Source organism: Sorex araneus, chromosome 3 (assembly GCF_027595985.1).
Source record: "Sorex araneus isolate mSorAra2 chromosome 3, mSorAra2.pri, whole genome shotgun sequence".
NCBI classification, from domain to species: domain Eukaryota; kingdom Metazoa; phylum Chordata; class Mammalia; order Eulipotyphla; family Soricidae; genus Sorex; species Sorex araneus.
In genome coordinates this window covers 207,867,904-207,882,753 of record NC_073304.1, presented here as the reverse complement: position 1 = coordinate 207,882,753, position 14,850 = coordinate 207,867,904, and the positions used below count along the sequence as shown (strand labels likewise).

At 41.9% G+C, this 14,850-nt stretch overlaps 1 protein-coding gene across 1 annotated transcript in view; it reads left to right on the top strand.

Moving 5' to 3' along the window:
• Positions 1-14,850, top strand: part of ANKFN1 (ankyrin repeat and fibronectin type III domain containing 1) — a 438,173-nt gene that overhangs the window by 244,807 nt on the left and 178,516 nt on the right. The window contains 1 exon segment of the mRNA XM_055133117.1: positions 9,809-9,943. The gene's annotated coding sequence lies outside the window, so the exon portion shown is untranslated.

Here is a 14,850-nt window from a genome sequence, read left to right as displayed (position 1 = left end):
TCCCGTGCAAAATTGTAAGCATGTAAATAGCACCAGCCCCACCAATAGAAACATCTTTTTGGCTTTATCTAAAGAAAACATGAATATATATATGGTTCCCTTAATGAGGAGGCACGTCTACATTAATTGTTTTATTTTTTAAAAGAAAACATTCCTGACATATAACACAAGTTTAAAATGATTTTGTTTTACTCAAGGGAAGGAAAAGTACATATATGGGTTCTGAAGTATCGCAGCATATTTCTAATACAAACCAAGAATAACTGCATAGAAATAAAGCATTTCATCTCTGTGGGAGAGGTACTTTTAATGGGGTAAATACTCTAGGAGCCTGTTGGTATTATGGCATGTCAGAACTGAAAGTGGCCTGGCCTTTGAGATTATTTCATTGGAGCCCCTCAACTAATAGAAGAGAAAGCTGCATGTGTTATTTCTTAAAAATAAAATATGAAAAGGCAGGAGCATCTAGTCATTGGCAAGAGATGCAACCTATCAACATGCCCAGAGTCTTCTGCAGATAATATCAATTCACCCTGCCTTCATCTTTGACTCAGAAAAGGTGTAAATCCCACCCACATAGTTAACGCTTTCTTGCTGGACCTCTGCTTATTTTAAAGTTAACAATGGCTAGGGAAGCCCGTTGTGAAATGTTTGTTTGGAGGACCAGAATCTAAACTTACCCTCCTTGTCATGGTCATTTTTAAAAGGAAGATGACAGATTAGAACCACAGGAGGGGAGATTCCAACTATGCTGAGGACAAACGGATGCTCTTTCTGGATTTTTGTTCTTGCTTTCCAGTGTGCTTCTAGGAATACCAGGTTTATCACCATGGCTGGTGACAGGGCCGAGAATGTGACAGACAATATGACTACAGTTTCCCTGATGCGTCCCTAAATGGCCAGCTAGCACACTCAACACATAATCTGACAATCTACAGCTACACTGTTGCTGCTGACAGCTTCATTATGCCTCTGATATTCAGCTGGGTAATTCATTTCCTTAGCCTGGCAATATCTCCTGATATGCCTAATGGGTTGAATGTAATTTTGTAAGCTTTGGAAGATGAATGTCTCCCTTCGTGCCTTGCAATGCCCTAATATGGGAAACAATGATAGTTACCATTAGGAAATAGCATTGTAGTGTTAGACTTTTTAGAGCAGGTTGAGTCTCCAAACCACAAAGGCAGGAAGCATTAGTGATTGGAATGATACACTAGATGTAGGTCGCTTAATGCTCCTGGTAACTGATTTCTTTGCCTGCCTCTACCTTTAACCTCCATATAGCCAGAGTACTCTACAAAGTAATGTGGCCTTGCCCAAGATATAACTCAGTTAATTAATAGTTACTGGGATGGGGTGGGTTTGGGCCCAATATGCCTCCAAGTCACCGAACAGTGCAGTCAGCCCTAATGGAAGAACCAGAGGAGAAAAAACAAAAGGGAACCCAAGAGTAGGGTTCAACACAGAAAAGGCAATTTCTCTTTAAACCTAGGGAGAAAATATAGAATGCTTTTCCCTGAATTTTTATTCAGTCTTAGAATAGCAACTAGGCCCCAGTCCTTGAACTGAGAGGGTTAAGGAGGTCCAGAGCCTGCCTTCCTGAAGGTTTCAGTTGTTTAGCAACTGAACCTCAGGGCATGCTCACAAAATGAGACAGGCCAAACTGGGAACACTCACATAGACACGGCTGCAATGAGAGGAGGAAAGACACTCTATTTGGGTGCATGAAAGAGAAAGTGAAGATGCTCTCTTCTGAAGCTGTCATCCACCAGTCAGTATAGATGCTTTTGAGAGAATCTGGTCTCCTGAGACTCTTTCTTGAATCAATTTATTAAATCCCAAAATTAAGACTCCTCAACTTACCTGATTTCTAAGTACTTCTTGGTCTTTGTTGATAATGATCAGTTGCAAGTATTCCCCAGTGGAAAAGAACTTATCCTTTTACTGACACTGTGCCTATTTTCCTGACTTTGTTAAATAAAAGCCTGGTAAGGATAGTCTTATTCACAGTGAGAAAAGAGAGAATTCAGAGCTAATGCTTTTAACGACAGTTATTTTTGCTGTGGAGATTTTCTTTTCCAAAATTAGATAAATATAGAGGTGAAGGGAGAGAATCCACAAGGCAAGATGGAAAGGAGGAAAAGTCTAACTGAAATTTAATAGTCATTTTTTTTCCTTCAGAACCTTGACTCATTAATTTGACCGTTTTGACTTAAACACTTACTTAACTTGTGGATTCCAATTTTTAATACTTCCTGGCAAAGACTCATATGATGTGATGAGTAGATTATGCATGTACATAGGGCTTTTCAGAAGCTGAAGCCATGCCTTCTGCTGATAACTTTATCGTCCTGATCTGAGCATCCTCTTTCTCTGAATTGTATACCGATGATCAAATCCTAGGGCAGTAACAAGTTTATTTTTAACCTGAGATTCTCTGCAGAACATTTCTAAAGTAAGCAAAGACGCAAAAAATCGTCTTTGGCTTTTGAGTTGCCGACTAAAGACCTCTCAGGAGACATGGATAAATGAATTTTGTAAATGGAGAGGATTCCCAACCTCTGGATGACAAATCTTTTCCCACGAGTTCTCCAGAATTCAAATCTCGCTCTATAGAGGAGTGTTCGAGAACAAGTCAGCAACACATTTATTGTAAATGCTACTCACTCTGATAAAATCCAGTACCTCAAAGAATGCACATGGCCTTGGGGATAGTTGTAAGAAGTGACCTGTGCTAATTCTTCTTGGAGAGATTTAGGTGAATACTGCCACCTATTGATAGGTGAAATATATATCACAAATTCCTACTTGGTCCTGACATTGTGCTAATACTTATCAGAGTACATTTCATGACTTGGTGGGGGGGAAAAAAAAAACCTTGAAGTTGATTATTCTTCATATATAGGTGATGAAAGAGATGCTATACTAATTTACTAATTTAAAACCACTGAAAAATTCTATTCTGGCAAAAGCAAGAAGGAAGGTACAAATGGCTTTGTACTCAGAGACTTGCAGTCAGAAATCTGGGTTTGAGTCTTAGTTCAGCCCCTTAGAGCACATAAACAAGCAGTTAATCTCTCTGAACCCTATTTCCCTCTTCAATGAAAAGTGGTTAATCCTCTTTGTAGGGTGTGAGAATTTGGTGCTATAGCTGCCTGGCATACAGGAGGTGTTTGATAAATGGCAGCATTTATTATTATTTTTTCCACAGAGCTATTAAAAGCAAGTATTTGGGATGCAGTGATTGGTGTTGGAACTAACTGCATCATGGATCAGATTGGTGAACTCTTCCCCACAGTTCTCTGATCCTTCTGCAGCGCTGCTTGTCTAGTATAGTATCTTTGACATCCAAAATTAGGACAGTGTGAACATAAATATTAGAACTTTAAGTGTGCCAATTGAGAAAATGAGGATAAATGGGCTTCATTTTCAAACGTCTCCTGACTGCCGGGGAGGATATATGGGGCTGAGTAGATAAAGAATTATGATAAAACTTGGGAGCTGCGTATCAATGGGGCTTTGTGACCTGCTGGATAAGGTGGAGACTTCGAGCCAGACCTCGGAGGTTCACATTCCTTCCCCGGCATGGTGTGGGGGATCCTGGGCTCACACAGACAATAGGGGATTCATAGCTGGAGAATTCTAATGATGACTGAAAGGAGGGTGGCAGTCAGAACAAGAAGACTTTTCAGAAGCAGGGACCCTGATTATCACGTCGGTACTACCGCCAGCGAGAGGCTGCTGAGAGGCGAGGCGGGTGTGAGCCTTTCTTGGAAAGCTTTCAGTGAAGTGTTTGTAACCTCCTTGAGAGAGTCCCATTTCTCAAAAATGCGACACTGGAAAATCTCACATGATTAGTGCAGATAAACACTCTGTCATCAAATCACACTGGAAGTCATCCGGACCATCTCTTTACTGAAGAGCCTTTTTGAATGTCATGAGTCTAGTCTCCAAGACTGGGAGTAGGGAAGGGAAAAAAAAAACCTCCAAAGTTGGGTTTCTCAGGGTATTTGGGGACCTTTACTTTTAGTCTGAAAGGTCAACTGGTGCTTAAAACAAAATAATCAAGCAGTGCCATGCCCATGAACAGTCTGCACCTTTTGAAAAGGTCTGCTTTGGATTGAATAGCCAATGCCCTCCCCCACCCCTTCTTTTTTCTTTGGGGCTTAGGAATCGAGAGGGAGGAGGAGGAAGAGTTTCGCATTCATTACTAACAACTTCACACATAATAAGCATGTTCAGATACACCCTGGGGTGTTAGTTTTCTTTTCCTATTTTTTGTCTCCTTTTTAGCAGCTTTTGATAAGTAGCACATTTTATTTTTGAAAAAAAGAATCAGAGGCGTTATTGAGCTGCCGCACCCTAAGGAAGGTCAGGAGATTAGGGAGCGGAAGTAGGCTGGCCAGCCTCTTTGCTGACCACAGTAAGGAACTGCTGCTTTCTTCCCATAATTTAATTTCACAACTTCGATGAAAAGGCACCCCCTAAACGGACTTTTCATTTAAAAAAATGTGAAAAATTGTTTAAAAATGGCCATCAAAAAGCGATCAGTTCAAATTTATGTCTTACAGACAAGCCACATGGAGCTAACCACAGGGCAGACATATTTGCAGTGATGTATGGGCATTCTCAGAAATGGTCATGATTTTGCAGGAGTGGACACTGTTGGCTTCTGATGTTGTTGGATTTTGACCTAATGTCACAAATATTCTGAAATTCCATACGGCACACTTCACAAATTAGTGAACAGTCTCTAACAGGTACCTTTGAGTTTAACTGGCCCAACACCTTCATTTGATGAGTGAGAAAACTTGAGACCTAGTGCTAGAAAGTAACTTGCCCAAGTCACGTGACAGATGAAGAACTAGAGAACTCAAACTCAACTTCTCCCACCTCCATCCCAAATCTGGTTTATTTCCACTGAGCTCAACAACACTGATAGGAAACTATAAACTCATGTTGAATCAGGAAGCCTCCTCCTAGGAAGCTCTACATCCTTCCCTTTCAGATGACCTTGCATGTTGCAGATCATCTGCCGGTCACGGCCCACTTGTCCTTCTGAGCTGCTATGGTGGACTTCTTCAGAGCACTACTAGCACATTCTCGTGGCTCCAAGGATTCAGCATCCTGCTTCTCTCCCCCCTTCCCCTCCCCCGCATCCTGCACCTTCCAAGATATGTAGTCAATGACATGAACATCCAAGTTACCTCTGTGTTGGTGGCTGTGTTGATTGATGTCATTGGCACCTGCCATTAGGCAGATTAAAACATCCGAAGTCATTATCACCTTCTTTCACACTTGCTCATCTACATTCCTGCACCATTGACAAGTCCTGTGAGTTTTACCTCCAAAGTGTGCCCTCCATTCATCTTTACATTCATATCAGTATCTTCCTGCTTCAAGATTCTCCCCCCCCACCCAATGTTCATGGACCTCACAACTCTACTGGAGAGCTCTTGATCTACTGCACTCTTAGGTTCCTGTTAAAATCCCTGTCACCTATGAGATAAAAACCCAAGCTCCTTAACATAGCATTTGCATGCTCTCTAGTCTGGCTCCTACCTTCCTTTGAAGCCTATCCTTAGCTCCTCCAGTCACCATTTAATCCAACCTCACTGAATTACTTGCCATTCCCAAAATAGTTCAGGAACTCTGTGCATCAACTCCATTCCCTTTTTTTTTTCTTTTCAGCCTCAAGAGATCTTTATGCCTCCAGAACCAGTTCAGATATACCCTTTTTTTTATTAATCATCCCTATGCTCCACAGAAGGAAATATTAATTCTTTCATTGCCACTGGCAGGTTGCACATACTCTTTTTATGGAACTTATTTAATTCTGCCCTGTGATAAAGAATGAGTCGTATCTCTCTCACTCGTTTTATCTCTTTCATCTTTGAAAATATGCCTCATTCTAGCTGGAAGCCTGCTTCATGAGCAGAGGGAGAAGGCAGCTGGAATAGAGAAAGGATCACTAAGAAAATGATAGCTGGAGGAATCAGTCGGGATGGGAGATGTGTACCGGAAGTAGATAATGGACCAAACATGATGACCTCTCAGTGTCTGTGTTGCAAGTCATAATGCCCAAAAGTAGAGAGAGAGTATGGGGAATATTGTCTGCCATAGAGGCAGGGAGAGTGGGGGGGATGTGGGGGGTGAGTATACTGGGGATATTGATGGTGGGAAATGTGCACTGATGGAGGGATGGGTGTTTGATCATTGTGTGATTGTAACCCAAACATGAAAGCTTGTGACTATCTCACTGTGATTCAATAAAATTTAAAAGACAAAAAAAAAAAGTAATTAGTCATACTATTTTTTTAAAAAAGAAAAAGAAAATATGCCTCATTCATTTTTATAGCCCTCCTCCCACCTCACCTGAATGCACCTCAGTGCTCTGCATAGAACAAGTCCTTTTCTTTGTTAATGCTTCTTGAGCAATTACTGGCTGCAAAGCACGGGGCCAGGGTTGTAAATGCTGAAGGATGAAGACACAAAATCAGCCAGATGCATTCTCTGCCTTTAGAAGAGCTGTGTTTTAGTCAGGCAGACTCCTTCACCCATAACCTAAGCCAGTGAGCTCACCGTGGGGGTGGAATTGGGTGGAGGGGAAGTGCCCAGTGTGGAACAAACACTCTCCATGTTCCAAGTGAGAACACTGGTATTATGATAGGGAGGGTGGGGCGAGTGAGGGAGCCAGGAGGCAAAGAATGGGCAAGGCGACTTTCAAAGCCCATCTCTGTGCGACGGTCATTATGAGAGTCCTGTCTGGGTCTGGCCGATCCAGTCCATCCTTTCCCTAATACCATGGTACTTGCCCTAAAGCAAGACTGATTATTTCATTCCCTGTTCAAATGTTTGGTGTTGAATGAATCAAGCATCCCATAATTGCAGGCTTGTGTTAGGAGTTAGAGAGAACAATAGTTTGTAGAGATGAGACAAACTCCAGGAAACAGCTGGAGAACAAAGAAGCAAGAACAAGCTGCGAAAGTGCTGGAGGGTGAGGGGAATGGATGGGTATGAACAGCATGAGTCGTGACCCAAAGAGAAAGAGTCGGCCTTCAACTACAGCCTCTTGGCCAGAAAAAATGAGATGTACTAAGTGAACTTCAGGGTGCTTTCAGTTCTCAGACCCCTGTTATTCTTTGAGATGGTTTATTCACTCATTCAACAAATACACGCTAAGCACTCCGACAAAGCATTCTCTAAATATTTACTGACCGCTTTCTATGCGCCAGGAATTCTGCTTGACACTGGAAGGAGAGCAGTAAATAAGAGACTCTGCTCTTAAACTCTTGTCATATAACATGGATGTCTTATGTTAAACAAGTAAATTGAACAAAAAGTGATGAATATAGTGATGAGGGAATACAAGGTACTATAGAACCACAGAGCCAGGCACCTAAGAGCACCTGGACTAGAAAGAGACCCCAGAAAGATGATGTTTAAACCACGATTTCAAGGCTATGAGTTAACCAGATGAAAGGGGAAAACATTCCGGCAGAAGGATATCACAGAATGAAACCTGGAGAGAGAGTAATGGGACCAGGGAGATAACTCCAAGGACTGGACTTCATGTATGGTTTGCACAGAGCCCATCATACCTATTGCCTCACGGGCATTGCTGTAGCCCAAGTAGATCCTAGCATTGCTGAAGAGGGCCACCCCTCTATCCCTCCTCACCCCCACCCAAATAATAACACACTAAAAGCAGGGCATGCCCATGTGGCTGAAAGACATTCCAAGAAGCAACACTATGGAGGGCAAGGAGGAAGGTGGTAGAAATTAGATTAGAGGACAGATAGAACCAGATTATGGGAAATTTTGCTACCTGATGTCAGAGCTTATCTTTCCTCGACAGGCTTTTGTAGCATTAAAATACCTAGCCATATATATCTAAGCTACTAAATCCTTAATACATATCTGATCTGTTGAAGAATACATGCTTGAATGGATATATGATGAATTCATGGATCTCCTTTGTAGGAGACACAGATTCGTGAAATGACGGAAGCCTTTGCTCCAGGAAGGAATGTTGCTGTAACGAGAGACGGGGGTTCTCTCAGGTTTGCACAGAGGATTGAACTCTTAACCCCTGCAAGGAAGCACCCTGACCTTCAGAGAAAGGCTCAGAATCGCCAGTTTACCTCAGCAGTTGGAATTTAAGTAAATCTGCATTCAAGTTAAAATTTTTAGAGATAAGCGTCAAGTTTTTCCTGGCAGTCATTTAGATTTAAACTGTGAAAGGGTAGCCTGGATGCAAGTCCATCAAGGATTTTCTTAATCCATGATGAAAACAAGTAGCCTTCTGAGCCTCAAGGGTATGAATATTCCCTAATTAGATTATTTGTAGCAATGACTCCAGAAACAGATAAATTCAAAGAAGAATAGAAAAGTAAATGTTCCAGGGAGAGTTTTGGCCTTTTTAAGGAGAAAAAAATTGTCGTGAGAAGCTAAAGCATGCTCGGACCTGCAGGTTTTATGGGTCACTGAACCTTGCTTTGGAACCCCATCTGTCTGGGACTAGTAAGATGCCAGGGAGAAATGTGGACTCTCAAAAGGGGGAGATTTTTAGAAATCCAAATGTCATTCTCAGGACTTGATAATAATTACCAAGCCAAAGTCTACCCTCTGGTTTACAACCAAAAGACTTTCTCTCAATTTGCTACGAAGTCGTATCCGAAATTTGGCAGTTGGTTTGACTCTAGGTATAAATAACAGCTCAAGGTCAGTGCCCATGAGAAGGGTCCAGAATTATTGCTGAAGTCACTGACGTCATCACAGAAGCTAAGCTCTCATTTGGCGGCGAGAGAATCTGAATAGAGCTTTAAGAAAGATTCTTAATGCTGTTGCTAGGGACATGTGCGTGTGTGTGTGTGTGTGTGTGTGTGTGTGTGTGTGTGTGTGTGGTATTCATATGTGCTCTCAATCAGTACTGTCTCCCTAATATAATAAGCTGCCTCATTAATAGAATATCATTTGCTGTATTATTTCAGAGAGAACCGTGAAAAATGCCTGTGTAAGCAGCTTTCTAGGAAGTCCATTCTGTGTGTGTCGTTAGTCGGGTATAACATAGAACGGTGAGAGGAGCCAGATGCACCCACCCATGGCTGGCACAGAAAAGCTTCCTCTGGAAAATGAGTCTCGTGGTGTCCCAGAGCTGCTACTTTTTCACACCAAGCTCAGAAAAAAAAAAACAACTCATGGATGGGTTGAACGGCTCTGACTGGACCAGGGGGCCTTCCTTAACTCTTTCGGCTCCTGCAGAAATCCCCTAAGAACTGTCTAGGTGTCCTAAGGTGTAGAGATGTGGCTGCCACCTGTGTGCTTCTGGTCCCAGGCAGCTTTGGGAGGAAGGGGCTGGGTGGCCCCAGGAGAGCTATGGCTCACTACATCTCAGATTGTTGGATGTCAGTTGATATTGCTTTCTCTGCAGTTGATACTGTGCCAAGCTAAGTGGTTGCCTTGCCACCCCTTGCTCATCTTGGAGTGGCAATCAGTTCTGACTCAGTCTTGTTTGCCATGAAGCTGGTTGTTCTGCCGCTCCTATTGAAACTCACAGATACAATAGGCTAAAGAAATACTGAAGTCATGGCATCTTTTTACTACGTACACAGGAGCTTGAAAACTCAAGCCTTCCCGGGGCTACATTCCCGAGAATATACCTAGATCCTGAGCCAAGCTGTTTACCTCTTTCCTTCTCTCCCTGGGCATCATTTGTTTTTTTGATTTTGCATTAAGAGTAGATTAGTGATCATGGACTTCAGATCTTGCCTGTAGTGATCCTGTTCGCATTTTATTCTTCACACAGAATAGGAAGGAGGATCGCTTGCTTTGCGCAGAGGCTGAGCCACAGGAGAAAGCAAAGCCAGTGTGATTTATTGAATGAAAGCTCTGGACAATTACCAACAACTTGTTCCCCTGCTGCCTCGAGCAACCTAAACTGGTAAGTCAAATATATTGCGTTTTTTTTTTCATGTGCATGCGGGGCTTTCTTAGCACTGATGATTTTTTTTAATGTGTCTGTGTTGCTGCGGTTTAAATGTTATTTTTTTTAAATATGCTCTTTCCAAAGTTAGCTTCAGGCAGCCCCTGAAGAATGCTCATAATCAGATACACAGTGGTCTGCAAGAATACATACATGTTCACGTGGAGAGATGAGACCAGGATGGGGGCGAGGAAGCCCCACGTCTGGTAACTGGGCATTTTGTTTGAGCAGACTAAGGACATTAAGTACTTGCATAACTGACTGGTATTTTTCTTTGAAAGAGAATATGTTCTTTTAAGATTGTTTTCTTGTCCGGTTTCTGAGTACCTGTAAAATACCTGTTGGGTCAGGTAAAGATAGGACCCGTCAGGTCAGACGGACAATCTCGAACACAAACACAGGCAAACTGCTTTCTTTATCTTGCAGCGATGGGGAGGGGGAGTGGACTGGAATGGGGAGTGTGGTGTGGGATGCTGAGACTGGGGATGGACATAATGCTGTATCCATCTAGGAATGCATGTTAATAAAGAGCGCCAGGACTATGATGTCAAAGATAGCTGCCTGGGGCTGGGTTTTCAGTGGGCATGAATGCAAATCTTGCTTAGCCCATGCTCTAATTTGCAGCCATGCTCTTTAAGTCCTTTCCCTGTTCCTTGAAGACAGATAATTGGTAGGATGTGCTCCATTCAAAGTGGGATATTTTACCCCTGCCGGTCGGTCGTGAACCTGATCAAGGTTGCTGGAAGTACTATTGATAATTAAGGCTGAATTTTCTTCTTTGCTGAGCTCTCCCTACCCCAAAGCCCCATACTCACTCGATTTCCCCATTTCCTGAAACACAGGAAAGGCAACCTCTGCAGAGATGGAGAGTGAATGGAGAAAGCTGTTGCTTTTACCACCAGCTGCCTTTTACCACAGGCACCAGCACCACGACGGCTCCGTAGTCTTTTGTTTTCTTGGCTACTCCAAGGCTTTATGGCAGCATTAATCCATCTCCAGTAGGCTCAGAGTCCATATAAACGCCATAAAGAATTGAATGTCTTTGGTGCACTTTATTTGCAGTATATCACTGGCTGGTTAGATGAAGTTGTGGCCTTGGGTGCTGACAAAGACAAATGATGTTAGAACAGGGAGCAGCATGCTTCTCTAAATAAAAACCAAAGTTAGGAAACCCGAGAGATGGGTGATGTTTTGCCCTGTGGATGGGCTCCCCAAGCCACTTTATCACAAAAACCAGGGTCGTTCTCCCATGTGACGTGGCTTTTTACGCAAATGATGGCATTCTGAAAGGAGACAGAATTGCCTAGTGGGTAGAGACCCCATGAGATGTTAGGATAGTAGGGAACTTCTACTGGGTCCTAGAAGGCAAGTGTGTCTGGGAAATTCCCTTGCTCTTCCTGGAACTCTAGTCCTCCATTCTTACCATTCCTGATTGTTTCCAAGAAGATATGGTAAGCTCAGTTGATGCTTTCAGCAGAGCTTACTTTAAGCTGCCTTGTTGGAAGGTGTGGTACATAATTAGTATCATTGTTCATTTACTTTGAGATACGTGAGATATATACGTGAGTGTATACGTGAGATACACTGTGGTTACAAAGTTGTTCATGATTGGGTTTCACTCATATAATATTCCAACACCTGTCCTTTCGCCAGTGTACATTTTCTACCACCAATGTCCCCAGTTTCCCTCCAACCCCCCCCACCTTCTTCTATGGAGGGAGCACTCTCTCTCTCTTTCTCTCTCTCTCTCCTCTCTCCTCCCTCCTCTCTCTCTCATTTTTTTCTCTCTCTCTCTCTCAATTTGGGCATTATGGTTTGCAATACAAATACTGAAAGGTTGTCATGTATATTCCTGTATGTACTTTCAACACTCTTGAACTTATTCAGAGTGATCTTTTCTTTTTTTTTTTAAATTTTTTATTGAGTCACCATGTGGAAAGTTACAAAGTTTTCAGGTTTAAATCTCAGTTATACAATGCTCGAATACCCATCCCTTCACCAGTGCTCATATTCCACCACCAAGAATCCCAGTATAGCTCCACCCCGCCCCCCCACACCCCTAACCCCCCACGCCCCTAGCCCCCCCACCCTTCGCCCCCCCCCCGCCTGTGCAACTAATAAATTTCACTTTACTTTCACTTTGATTGCATACAATATTTCAACAAAACTCACTATTATTGTTTGGAGAGTCTCTCCCCTAAAGTCAGACCTGCTGAAAAGGAAGCATTAGATAATTTGTTTTCCATTGCTGAGGATGAAGAGGTATGAGGTCTACCTACTATTGTCACACTGGTCTCTTCTCTATCCTAACTACCCTCTATCCCACACACACTTGTGGCAGACTTTCAACCATGAACCAGTCCTCCTGGCCCCTGTTTTTCCTGGCCTTGGATATTAGTCTCATACTATTTTTGTTAATATCCCACAAATGAGTGCAGTCATTTCTCATCTGTCTTCTTCTTCTGAGTCATTTCATTCAGCTTGATATTCTCCATGTCCATTTATAAGCAAATTTCATGACTTCATTTTCCCTAATAGTTGTGTAGTATTCCGTTGTATAGATGTATCATAGCTTCTTTATCCAGTTGTCTGTTTTCAGGCACTCGGGTTTTTTTCCAGATTCTGGCTATAGTAAATAGTGCAGCATGTTTATTTACTTTAATCCAGAGATCATGCACCAGAAATCCACAGATAACGCCTTAAATGGGAAAGAAAAATGTTTTGAATCCTTCCCCCATGTAAGGGACACTGAGCACTCTTAAGACCCTAAGGGTATTAGAAGAAACAGCTGTAAAATAGCCTTTAAAATCTCAAATTGTGCCAGATACACTGTATGGAGGCAAAACATTTCCATATAGTTAACCCCTTTCAAAGCACCTCAGTCCTCCAGCACCACCAGGGACCATTCCTGAGCTAAGAGTCAGGAATAGCACCTGAGCACCTCTGGATGTGACCCAACACCCTCAGAACACTCAAATTAAAATAAATGGCTCCTATGAATACTTTTCTTCAATACTGATTAGTAGTGACTTTTTTTCCCCACATTGTTAAAGCCAAGATACTGAAGATCTTAAAGGTTTTGAAGTACATATCCAAATATTTTCGGGGAGTTAATTCAAGTTGGACTGGAATTCATGTACAGAACTCATGGCAGCTTTCCGTTATTCCAATTACCCCATACACATAGTTAGTCTGCGAATGGACTAAGACTTGCGTTTCAGACAGCTCATTTGGAAAAAAATAAATACTTCCATCTATAGTATTAAATTACCTGAAGTCCTCTCACCAGGAATTCAGCAAAGTACTGCTGTCTTTTAGAAAATACAGTCTTTTTTTCTTTTTAAATTTTTATTTATTTTAATTAAAATTTGAATTCTAGTTTAAGTAATATGGTTACAATAGTATTAGAGTTCATAATGCTGGTGTACAAAACCACCATGTACCACCACCACCGAAGGGCACATGACTCTCCACTACTGTCTCTATGTCACTTTGGTCCAATCCTCAAAAGATAAAAACAGATATTCTTAAGAGATAGTAATAAGTTCAGTTAGTTCATTTTGTAATGAACTAAATGGGTTCTACCTCCATTAGGAATCCAAAAGATGTTGTGTTAATGTTAGCTCTGCTTTCTATTTATAGCATACCTATTTTCGAGATTTGCATGATGATCAATAGTGCACTCCTGATTGTAAAACTAAGTAGCTTGACTATAAACTATTTTCCTCTTGGTCTGGGAAATCCAGAGTGTATGATCCCATTCTAGACTTACTATAGGCCCTTGGGAATAACTTGGTGGAAAGCTGGACTCACTGTAGCTCCCTGTCCACCCTTCCTCCTTTATTCCTTTTGTCTTGGATTTTCTCTTAGTTATCCTAAGAACCTTTCTATACCTAGTCAACCAAGAAAGGCTCAGAGAAGTTATCCTTGGGTTTCCTGATTCCTTTAACTCCTCCAACCAATCACTAGCCAGTTTTGCTCCATTTTATTTTCTGTATCTTTTTCATCTTCCCCAGTCCTCTCCATTCACAGGGCCAAATGCTGTAGCTGAAGTCATCAGCTCTCACAAAAATGTTCCATAAGTATCAAAGTTGTTGTCTCCTCTCACTTGGTTTCATCGCATTCTAATCCTCTTCAAACCACCTTCTGGATACTATGATAACAGTGCTCTAACAATGCAAACCTCAATTTTCCCTTAGACTTCTCTAGTGTTTTACAATTGTGAATAGGTGAAAGCTTATGCTTCTTGTCACGTGCAGCTTCCAAGTCACTTGCTGCTATCTCACCACACTACTTTTCCAGGGTCCCAGCAGAAATGAAATGTGTCATTGTAAGTTTAAGAGAACAGGTGATTCTCAGGAGAGCTTTCCCGTCCTTCCATCTGCACTCAGCAACACTGCGGCATTTCACATTTCCAAGTCCCAGCTTTAGCTACTAGGCATGAGATGTCCTTTTTTCCCCTTCTTGTCAGTGATCTTCTCAGATATCACCTCCTATAATCCATGTCTCTAATCTTCTCCTCCCTTGACCTCCTTCTGACACCCCCAAAGTTGACCATTCACTCTTCTGCATCATGTGTTTGCAATGGAGAGCAATATTTTAAAGGTTAAAATATCTTGGGCATTAAATTGCAGACCTTCCCCTCAGAGGTATGTCCATTTTTCACTAGGTGAAACTGTAATAATAATGGTTCTTATTTCAAAGGGTCATTATGGGTCTAGGTGTATGATACAGATAAAGACATCATTCTTGTTTGATTGCAGTGCGGGGACTTGAACTCAGGGCTTCATGTACCCTATATTAATATCCTCCAAGTTCACAGAAAAAGTACTGTAATTATTCTATAATTTTACATATCACATTCT